This window comes from Triplophysa rosa, linkage group LG15 (genome assembly GCF_024868665.1).
Source record: "Triplophysa rosa linkage group LG15, Trosa_1v2, whole genome shotgun sequence".
NCBI lineage: Eukaryota > Metazoa > Chordata > Actinopteri > Cypriniformes > Nemacheilidae > Triplophysa > Triplophysa rosa.
This window is the reverse complement of record NC_079904.1, coordinates 15,410,282-15,422,414: the sequence shown is the minus strand read 5'-3', so window position 1 is coordinate 15,422,414 and position 12,133 is coordinate 15,410,282. Positions and strand designations below refer to the sequence as shown.

The following is a 12,133-nucleotide window of genomic DNA, read 5'->3' as shown; positions in this document are numbered from 1 at the left end:
TAAATAAACTTACTAATAAGGTAAATTATAGTTTTAAGATTATCATTAATAATCTAATAGCATTTGAAATTTTGTGGTGAGGACGTGTCAGGTGACCGCATCCTTCTTTATCCAGCTCTATCATCTCAGCTCTTGTCAGGTCGCCGCTTCCCATTCTCCGCTCTACCATCAGGTCAGGCCATGAACTGCATCCTGCTCACTGTGGTAACCTTGGAACAATGAGACAAGACTGGCTGAGAGTAGAGTACTGTTCTGCACTCTTTGATGCAACAAGTACATCAGTTGTGTTTTTGGTTCCGGTTGATCTAACTAATGCAGCCTAAACCCTCTGAAGATTTATATTATGGAAGAGTAGTGTATGCAAGATTAAAAAGATGCGTCTTTAGTCTAGATTTAAACTGATAGAGTGTGTCTGCCTCCCGGACAGTGCAGGGAAGACTATTACAAGTTTAGGCGCTAGATAGGAAAAGGATCTACCACCTGCACTTGATTTTAAATTCTAGGTATTACCAACTGACAGGCTGCCTGAGAGCGTAATGCACGTGAAGGACTGTAATACAAGAGGAGTTCACTCAAGTACTGAGCAGCTAAACCATGTAGGGCTTTATAGGTAATAAGCAAGATTTTAAAGTTAACACGATGCTTTATAGGTAACCAGTGCAAGGTTGACAGAACTGGGCTAATATGTTCATACTTTTTTGTACGTGTAAGAACTCGAACTGCCGCGTTTTGGACCAGTTGGAGTTTTTGTAATAAGCCTGCAGGGCAACCACCCAACAGTGCATTACAGTAGTCTAGTCTTGATGTCATGAATGCATGAATTAACTTCTCTGCATCTGACATTGACAGCATATGACGTAGTTTAGATATATTCTTAAGATGGAAAACCACAATTTTACAGGTGTTGGCAACGTGGCTCTCAAATGACAGATTACTATCGAATGGAACATCCGTCAATAGTTAAGCAGTATTCTTGGTTGTTACGTATAGCAGTTTTCGGTCCAATAAGTAAAACTTCTGTATTGTCCGAGTTCAGTAATAAAAAATTGTTACTCATCCAGTTTTTTATATCGACTATGCATTCCATTATTCGATGGAACTGCTGTGTTTCATGAGGCTTCGAGGAAATATAAAGTTGAGTATCATCAGCATAACAGTGAAAGCTTTCACTTACTGTGAAATTTAGCCAAATTTTACTAAACAAACCATATGTTGTGTTATTGAGATATATATACAGTATATATAAAATGAATGTCAAATGCCAAATTATCCAACATATAAGATGAGTGCAGTAAAAAGTCAAAGGTCAATTGTAGCCTGTGGGACCATTTTGAGAACAACCTTGTGAGGTGTGTGATGGCAAATCATAACACTTATCAATGTTGAAACACATGCACTCGTACCACCTTCATTTATTGGATGGGCATAGGTGTAGCCAAAACATCTGCTGTTCTTAAGGATACTAAAATTCGAAATAAAAAAAACATAATAAATAAACACTATTTAGAATTATGTAAAGACGCTTCAACCAAGATTAGAGCCCCAGACTACAGCACGCTAGTCAAGAACACTAACCACTCCCCCACACTCTCAATCAAGCTCACTCACGAACATACAGATTCTAATGCGTCAGTGATTGTCTTAGCCATTGTTATATAAGTGTCTTAGCGCAACACGCGCAAATGACCACTAGGTGTCACCGTGGAGACAGGTGTCGGAATGTTTCGAACCCTCGACACGATACTGCACATTTGATTCAACTGTTTCATTGTTTCACGAAGCCTCGCTCTGCCCATAACTACTTACAGGACACACCGCAGGAACAGGACATGAAGTCTTTGCAGACACGGAACAAAACGAACTGGCACAGGAAAGAAAACACCAGGGCATAATAAAGGGAACCAAATCAAGAGGGGAACAGGTGTGGGGTATGAAATCATTAACAATCAATAATGAGGAAACGAGAGGGGTGGGGACATAGACAAGACCAGAGAGAGCGCATTTTATGTCAGAACCAACAATAACATGTCTCTCTCCACACAAAACATGAGGCTCTGTGACAAGACAAAGCAAAAATACACATTAAAAATCATTTGCAGTGTGGTAAAGAAATATGAGGACAGGATAGTGAGGGGAAATTATAAAAGAAAATTGAACAGACGGATGATGATGCAAGTATATTCTAGTGTGGACAATATTCAAGCATGCGTACTGTGGCTTTTTATGGACGGAGAGTGGCATAAATGAGAGGAGATGAGTATTGTTATGCTTGGAGTTGTCTCTGTTTAAGGACTGAGCTCACTCACAGAGCCCCTGGGAGATTTATACACGCACACACGCAATTTATTTTACATTGACAGATTGGGCTGAAATATGAAATCGTTCTGGACATGGGCTGCACTGTTGGCAGGAGCCCTGTACGTGTGTATGTGTGCGTATCTGAGTGTTGATTTTGGAGAGAAGGAGAGCGGATTGAAGAGGAAAGGATAAAAACAATGAGAGCGAGCCGTTTGGAGAAAGCAGGTGAAAGAAAGAACAAATAATTGAACAAAACCAAACAGCAGACTACAAAAATATACTGAGAACAGAAAAATGATAAAAGGTCATTCAGATTTGCAACTGTTAGGGGGTTTTGGCACAGATTAAAAACTATTGACCCAACACATATTCTTAGATTGAGATCTAAATAAATAAAATAAACATAAATCAGCTAAACAAATGTTTATTTTAGTCATCGGGCAAGCATCACATGCCAGAAGAACCTGTGCTTGTGTGGGAGAAGACATCCTGCCTGCAGATGGTGATATGGATGCGATGCCAAAGGTTACTGATATACTGATAACAAAGCAAGAAAGCAAACTAAGAAAAAAGCGAGAAAGTGAGAGATTTCAAACAAACTAAATCACGGTGGCTGATAATGCCCAAGCACTTGTCATTCTGTCAAAAACATGTCACTTTTATTTTGCTCATGCTCAATTGGTAGAGCATGATGCCATAGCAACATCACGGTCATGGGCTCGATTCACAGTAAACACACTGATGGGATGAATATTCTGTACATTAAATGCATGTTAAGACACAACCCATTCATCACTTGAGGTCACATTCTGTATTATGTAACCCGTGATGCATGCAGGGTAACGTTGACTCCCATTAAGCCTCATACGGGGACCGCTCACTGTTCGCGTAGACACCAGTGAGACCCGTGGCTTCTCATTAGGTCTCTTAATGTCTCCCTATATTTCATTTTGCTCCCTTTCACATTAGACATCTTTCATTTATGTGTAAAATGCAGGCAGGGTGCCCTTGTATCAGCTCCGGCTTACTGTTTCTCCTTCCTTTTATCTCCATCCACCCACTCTTCTTATCCCTTCTCTATAGATGCCTGTCGCTTTTGCTTAAAGTCATTATAGTACAGTCACAATATATCTCTCTCTCTTTCTCTCTCTCGCTCTCTCTCGTTATCTCTGGCCCTCCTACAGACTTCCTCTTCCTTTCCTATTAGTGTCGCTCTGTAACCTAGCAACGGACAGGCTGTTTAATCAACAGACAGATTCAGTGATGATGAAACTCTGAAATAGGACATCTGCCTGAAAAGTATCTTTGACAGCGTATGGATACGGGTGCACTTTCTTTAGTTCTAGTAAAACATTTATACACACGTTATAATGTGAGTGTCAAAAGAGCAGAGGACAGCGTGACGGGCGTGATGGAAAGCAATCTTATAAACTGAACATATTTCCTAGAGGTAAAAAAACAAATGAGACCTGTTTGATTGTGGCACATTCATGTAGATACAAGCTTGTTGCAAAAAAATGTAGTGTTTATCTGCAGTTGTTGTGTGTGTGGTTTTTTCGTCTGTGCTGTTTTGTATAGCTTCAATTTATGTTGTTCTGGAAAATAAACCCCTGCGCATATTTTCCTTGAATGAGATTTACACGTAAATGCCTACTGCCTGTTCTCTGCTTTACCTCTCTCTCTCTCTCTCTCTCTCTCTCTCGCCTACTCGCTCAGTCAAGGAAAGCTCAAGAGTAAATGGTTATCATTTAATTGAGGCTGTTTCTCTTTCTTTTCCCTCCCCTCTCCAGCTCTCTATCGTACTTTGTGTCCTCTGTCTGCCAGACTGCGAGAAATCAGGCTAGACTAGAAGAGCAGCATGACGCCTGCCCTGACACACGCATGAATCCCACATAAACAGAAATGTGCTCTGCAGGTGGGCAAACATTTAACATTTTAAACATTTAAAAATGAACTCTATTTAAATATGTGAGTTAGAACTGTAAATTTGAACCGGGATGTCCATCCCTCCACTGTTTATCTCCGGGTTACAGGGAGTGCTGGGGGCTTCCCAAAGCATGTTGATTTGGAAATGAAATTGAAACGACAAGAAGAATTTACTGTAAGTTCAGAACAGTCACAAAACTGAGAAGTTAAAAAAAATCTTTTTCACAAATGATGATTCTTTTGTAAATCAGTATATAAATCGATTTCCTTTTGACTGTTAAGGCATATTTCTCTGAATTTAATAGTATTATACTGTCAAAAGAATTAACAGCTGTCAGAACAGATTTTTAACTTTTCCATTTGGCTCCACTTAAGACATTCTTAAACACTGTTTCAACTCAGTTTGACATTTCAAATGTGTTCGCACAATCCTGTTGAACCAACCACCACCCTCATGTCATCTTGTTATGTTTGTTGCTTTGTTCTTCTTTTACTTTGACAGATGTATTGGGTGAGAGGAAGGTGTGTGCATTACGGGGTTGCTTTATGTCTATATTTAACACACAGAAGAATAAAACATCTCCTTGCAACCCAGAGGACATACATCTTATTTATGTACCTTTCCACTATCTCTGCAGAATACAAACACAAATGCAAACTCGGAGACACCAAGCCGTCTTCTATAATTTATTGTGGCATTCGTTTATTATTCAGAGTTTGGTCTTGACTCTGAAATGTTTTAGCCCTTATCTCTAAAGGTCCCCGAAACGTTTGAGCAATGTCCACAATGAGAGCTCTGTGTGTATCTGTGTCTGTCAGCGTGTTTGTTTGTGCTCAGAAATGTGTGCGCGTCTCTGTCTGTGTGTGTTTTAACAGGGTTTTCTCTTGGTTTTGTAGTGTACTGCTGCTCTCTGGAGGTTGCTTTGAGCAATTCTTTCTGAGGGCATTATACTAAAAACGCGTTATACGGTGTTGTCGCTAGAGGTCAGTGTAGAGCATCAAAAAAACGTTGAGGGGGTTTACTCTGATTTGTTTGGGGGGAGTCTATCACTTGATATGACATGTTCAGAAGTATTTTTTTCATTGTTTTAAAGTATACTGTACTTTCCTATGTGGCATTTTATTTCCTGAGGAGAGGTTTCCGTCCGTCACTTTCTGCACATGCGTGAAAACACAAGCACACATCCAACACATTTTGTGTCAGCAACCCTCTTCTGAACTGAGTTTCATCACTTGAACCTCAGAGTCTCGATTTTGATAAATCAAATATATCCGTGAGCATCTTATATCCAAGATAGCATAATGTATCAGACCCAGCTCTGGCTGACTCCTGATCACTGACATATTCTGTTTAGTACTGGAAAAACTGGTGCTAAAATATAAATGCAAATTAAATCAGGGCATCATCCAATGATACATGTAAATGATGTATCCTAACCCTGCGATCTGTTCTGATGTCTTATTTAGATATATGTAAAAGGAACACAAAGAGAGTGAGATGATTCAGTGGCTCCGATGAGCGGTGGGTGCCAGTTAGCTGGGATGCAGTTAGAGGACACCCCCTGCGGAGCGACAACCTACAGGCCTAACATTAATGATCCTGCTGATGAAAAGTTGATCTTGACATCAGAGAGGTTAAAAATACACTCGTGACAGAGGTGAAGAGTCCTGCATGCGTTCCTGTGGCTTACAAAGTAGAGCAAGATGCCAGCCAGTGAGTGCATAAACCGATCAAATACCTTTACCTTTTAGTTTTTTTAACAATTAAATACAATTTTGAATTTACCAAGTTCTTACAAAGAGTAAGATAAGAAATAAAAAATAACACAATGTCACACTTGATTTATTGTTGCGTGTATGTAATGAGAATGCGATATGGTGAAATTACAAATTATGTGCCATCTCAGCCATTTAAATACCTAAACAGGCATTTAATTCTGACTAACATAAAATATCATGTGTTGGAGGCCCACATTATTTCCTTATAATTAGTGTACAATTCACCCCACAATTCAGCCCACTGCCATGGGATCAAAGGCAGTTTCCTCCATTTCCCTTAAGGCAAGCAGGATCTGCTGCCAACCTGAGCTGGTGTCTTTGGGATTCAAGCGTGAGATCTCAACAATGGGTTACACTACATTGCTTCATAGAGCACCAGCCAAGTGTCCATTACATTGCTAAGGTCTACAGCAGATCTGACATGATGTTTTAGGAGCGTACTGTAAAAACGCACACCCTGGGCAGATGATTGTTCTGTTGCTACTCTGGGACATTGGGAGCATGTAACCAAAACATATTGTGTAGGACTATACTAGAAATCTATGAAAATAAAATGTGGTCCCACTTTGTATTGGGTGTCTTTAATTACTATGTACCTTATAGTTAACTAAATCTAAAACTATTAAATCATTTCTGTATGAAATCGCATGAAATAAAGGCTTAAATATTATTTGAAAAACTTCAACAAAACAAAAATGAGAAATGTTGCCTTAGCAATAAAGTGAAATAAATTTGAGTTGAGGCACTAAAATTATTACCTGCAAAAATAAACTTAAGTTAAACTTAAACTACAATGAAAATAAATGTAACATAATATAAATAAATAATAAAATGACAAAAAAACAGAACAAAATGGTTAATATGAAAACTAAACATATAAAAATAAAGGTCCGTTCAAAATATTAATAGACCTACAATAAAACTAAAGAAAAGTTAAATAACCGTGTATATGTTATACATACATAAGAAAAATGATTTACTTTATACAGGTATATACAGTGGGGCCTAAAATGCTCTCTACAACCGCAATTGAACCTAAAATTCTATGAATTTACAGACATTCAACAGTGTTTATCTGTAGACATTACCATTAAAAATATTTCCACATTGTTGTACCTTTTGCATGGTGTATTGTATTTATTTTTGCATGATCTGGTGCTCCAAATGACACCATTATTTAACAATGAAATGCCATGCATTCCTGTGTATAATCATGGGTTTTTGCATACATAGAATTTAGAAAACATGTAACACATATCTCCCACTTTCATTATCCCTCTAAAGTCCATTACAAATTCCTTCATAATTGTTCTCCCCACAAAAAGAGCAATCTTGATGCAATGATTGCTCAATAGTGCATAATTCCTTCCTGCTTTGTTTATGCATTTCATATAGATTAGTGGAGTTGCAATTGGGATTACTGGTATTTATGCATCTGCGTTAGTTTTCTTGTTTATCAGACGTAAAAAAATCAGGCATGACTTTTAATGATGTATTAATGCATCTGTTAAAAAGTAAGAGGGCATGCTTTAATAGTTCAGAGAGAGAGAGAGAGAGAGAGAGAGAGAGAGAGATGTGGAACAGTGACAGAACAGTTAGTTAATTGTTCATCATTACTGCAGGACAAACATGGATACTGGCAGAACCTGTATGGAAATTGTGTTTACACTTCGTGCACAAACACACAATGAGGAATTGTTTTTAGTCTCCTACTAATGAGGACATCAAGAGTTGAGATTAGATAACACGTTCACGCTGCCAGTAAAATACATAAATAATATTTTATTATTTACTAAACGGCATCCTAATGAATGTTTGGGAGGCACGTGTTCATTTAATTCTGCCAATCACAAAGAAGATACAGCATACAGTGGCAGAAAAAATTAAGAGACCATTTCAGGGACTGTTTTTCTGATTTTAAAATGTACTATTTAGGTATGTGTTTAGGTAAAATTATCATTTTTGTTTCATTCTGTGAACTACTAGCTACTTTCAAATAAAAATATTGTTTCTATTTGCATTTATTTGCAGAAAATGAAAACTGGAGAAACAGTCAAAATAACAGAAAAGATGCTCTGTACTTTTTCAGACCTCAAAAACTGCAAAGTAAACAAGTTCTATTATTCAACTCTAAGCAATACAACAGTAATATTTGAACATGTATTTGGGAAAGTTCAAAAATATTTTTTTATGTGATAACCTCGATTTTATCTTAGTTTTCATGTGTCTTGTCATGCTGTAAGTCTTTTACATTGCTGTTGGATGATTTTATGTCACTCCTGATGTTTTTTTTATTATTATTTAACAGACACTGGACTGGAATGGCCACAATACTTCTAGAAATGCTGATTAAATGAAAATTTGGAATGGTCTCTAAAGTTTTTCCGTGGCTGTATAAACAGCTGTTTTCCACACTGACAATTCTTCTGGAATCCCCCAACAGTTCAAATCTGACTTTTCTCAAGTAGACCTAGGAAATCTGATTGATTCTGACAGACATTGCAAAGCCCTGCAAAGGAACGGCAACTATTTAAAAAACAAACACCACTGCTTTATAGTCAGACAGTCCATTAAATGAGATCAACATGCTTAAAAGAAACATTCATACTGTGAGGACTGGACTGCTTTTATTATATCATATTTAAGGAGTGATACTGATAATACTGTATATTTTGTCAATACCTGGAGCAGCCCACACATTGTTTTTGATACTTCTGTTGTAATTATGTTAACATGAAATATGCGCAATGTAGACGCTTAGTGCAAATAATACTCACTTCCAACATCCAGCAAACAGAAATAAGTAACAAGTAGTGATGAATCATTTAAATGATAAATAATACAATTAGTCATAAATGAGCAAAGTACATAGCGTACCAGCATTTGTATGACAGCAAGCCTGTCATTTTACACTTGTTATTGTGATTTTAGTAAATGTTATAAATATTTCCTATCTGCAAATATTGTTTCAAAACATGTTGATTGTGATGTGATGAAAACATCAGAATTGCCTTCTAGAGGAAACAATTTAGAAGGTGTGATGACACAGTAAACTAATGATACAGCCAATATGGATTCATTCATTAAAAAGCAGAAAATAACTTTTTTTATTCATTCATATAACATGACTGCATTGATTTCACTGCAAAATTTACATTACAATATTTTATTGTAAAACAGATTTTTAAAAATGCAACACATTAAAGCAAGTCATGGGTTTAAATACTGTATATTTAGTGCCCTGCATATCCTGCATGCAAAACATGAATTATACTTGTAGAATTCCAGAGTCTAAAGCACTGAGGCAGTGTTTAATAATGTTAATTTATTTGACAGCCTTCTAGCTGTTTGACCTTTGACAGTATTTCACATTAAATGAAACTTTGAATATGATTAATAGGCATACAAGTACAATTCATTAGCCGATAAAGATAGAAATTGATCTTACGCTGCAAGAAGTCAAGCAAGCTAGGCAGATGGACAAGCACTCAATGATCCTTAAGAGATGTCTTAAGAGTAACACTTTGTACTGTTACTTATGCAACACGTTGCACATTACACTCATCATGTTTGCACATCCTGTAGCCTACACTTGAACTCCACACGGCTGCCTCAACATTTATGAAGATGACTGATGAAAATATTCTGTTTATGCTGTTTACACTCTGTTTCACGTTCTGTCTACACTTTTAGATTCCCTGTGTTTTTTAAATGTGCTGTGTGTGTGATATTTAGGAGGATCTATTGACAGAAATGCACTTTATTGTCTTCAGAGGTGTATAAAGACCTAACATAATGAAACATTATGTTTTTATAACCTTAGAATGGGCTATTTCTATCTACACAGTAGCCCAAAATGGTCAAACTCTACAGGGCACGTTTCGTAAATATGTTATCTCCTTCGGCAAAGAAGCGAAAACGTCACAGCATCTCTGTCCTGGGTGCTGGAATAGTACTTCGAAAGGGAGATGGAGAAGTGGAGTCGTTGGTTGCAATTCACAATCTCACCGCTAGATGCAGCTAAATTCCTCAAATTGCACTTCAATTCCTGTTTTTATTCAAAATTGCTATTTTTGATTTAGATTTCCACTTTTACACCGTGTCTTCACCGGACGTGACCGGCACGACGCGACATGACACACGGCTTGTTCTAACACTTCGTTCACACCAAATGCGAATTAAGCGTTTTGCGTGAGTAAATTACATACAAAGTCAATGCAAAGACGCGTTCAGACGTGAACTCGCAGCAGGCGGTGCGAATCGGGCGGCGCGATTGCCGCGAACGAACGCGCGTCAATCTCGTCTTCGCGAAGGTTGAAAATATTTGTCAGATCGCGTCACACACGCGAAAATAACGAACTTTTCCCGCGAGTAATAAAGAGCGTGGACGTTTGGTGTGAACCCAGCATTAGGCCCGATTCACATTTCGCGTGTCTAAACCCGCGTGGAAAACGCGAGCTGCACTGCGTTCTCCTTTTTTTCCAAAGCACCTGGACTATGCGCTCTCCTGGCGTCTGCCGTCTGTCTGTCTAAGCAACCATGAGCCACGATAGCCGTTGAGACGAGGAGGTATAAACAAAGGATATATGGATTATATGCACTGAAAATACCCTGCAATAACTCTGCTACTTGATATAGTTATGGTGTGATCATCTGTGTCTCCATCTTCATTGAGCTTGTCTATATTGGCTGGTTGGTTCATGTCACATGACCTGCGGTGCGCTTGCGGCTTTCTGAAAAGTTGAGATTTTTTCTTCTCGATGCCGCGCCGACGCGCCTGAAAAAAAGAGCGCCCCCTATTTGCGCGCGCCTGCCGCGCGTCTACATTTAAAATAACGAATATGCGCTCGGAAAAGGCGCGAAATGTGAATCGGGCCCTCTGCATCCAGTGTGGACAAAATTTAAAATTATAATGGGTTCTAAGGGGCGATTCACATTTCATGTCGAAAACGCTAGCCGCGCCGCTTTCTCTCTTCAAATGACCCGTGGTGCGCGCGCGGCACTCCGAATAGTTTAACTATTTACATCTCGATGCGGCGCCGACGCGCTTAGAAAAATGTGCGAACAGCAACGCGCTGCTATTTTCAAAGAGTCACCAAAAGAGCAGCGCGGCGCCCCTCGCGTTTTCGAACATGAAAAGCGCGTTCTGTCTGATCGTACCCTTAGTTTTCTTTCTTTGTTTATACAGTAGTACTTCATCTTTGAAAGTTACAGTACAAAGTTCCAGGGCTGCAATGATGATGAAAAAATAAAGAATAAAAATAATTTCAACACATCAACAAAAGTATAGTGAGGGTTCTAGTCCTCCCTCTCTCTTGCAATTGGCCACAAGTTCTCATCAACATCACATCTGATGTCTTCTCTGGCCATGCATCATGGAAAATACCGTCTGGAATGTCTACTTCAGTTACAGTATCATCAAAGGATGCTTGTCTCACCTGTTGTTTTGTCGGAAGATTTGTATTATTGATGCAACTGTTGAACGCAGCAGATTTGGTTGCACCCTTAGCCTCTCTCAAAGCGAGACCATGATTTACTACATGCTCAATAATCTCATCAGAGATTACGGCTCTTGGTCTTGGTCTTCCTCTACTTTGTCTTCCATGCACTCTCCCTCTCTGAACCACTCTTCTTTGATCCATATTTCCTAACATCCCCTTTATAAATACAGTAAATCATGGTAATGAGACTAAAGCAGATCACCTGAGTAGGATTTCAGCTAAAATTGTCTATACTTTAAGTAAAATAAGGACTGCAGAAATGCATAGCATTAGTCATCATTCTGTTTTAAAAGTGTTTTTAACCATTTTGAAAGCTGTGCGTTAGCAATTGAAAAATGTGCTGTAAATTCATAGTGTTTTGCAGGTTGTGGACTATGAAAGTGTTTGTGAATTTTGAAAAATGTGATCACTGAATCAGTGTTGGGTGTAACTAGTTACTAAGTAATTAGTTACTGTAATTAAATTACTTTTCCCTTGAAAAAGTAAAGTAAGGGATTACTCTTATTGTTTCTGTAATTTAATTACAGTTACTTCTGATGTAATTAAACTAAATACTTTGTGTAATATGTGTGTGTGCAGAAGAGGAATTTACATCAAAATTCAAAGTCTAACTTTAAAATCCGTGCTTT

The 12,133-nt window shown here is 38.2% G+C and overlaps 1 long non-coding RNA gene across 2 annotated transcripts in view; it reads left to right on the top strand.

Moving 5' to 3' along the window:
• LOC130566227 (uncharacterized) overlaps positions 1 to 5,931 on the top strand; it is a 48,494-nt gene extending 42,563 nt beyond the window's left edge. The window contains exons 3-4 of one of the 2 annotated variants that reach the window (XR_008964443.1): positions 4,089 to 4,213; positions 5,692 to 5,931. This is a non-coding gene — a long non-coding RNA (uncharacterized LOC130566227). Of the gene's footprint in view, positions 1 to 4,088; positions 4,214 to 4,331; positions 4,386 to 5,691 lie in introns of those variants that run through there. The other variant, XR_008964444.1, reaches the window with a different exon arrangement.
• The last annotated feature ends 6,202 nt before the right edge of the window (positions 5,932 to 12,133 follow it).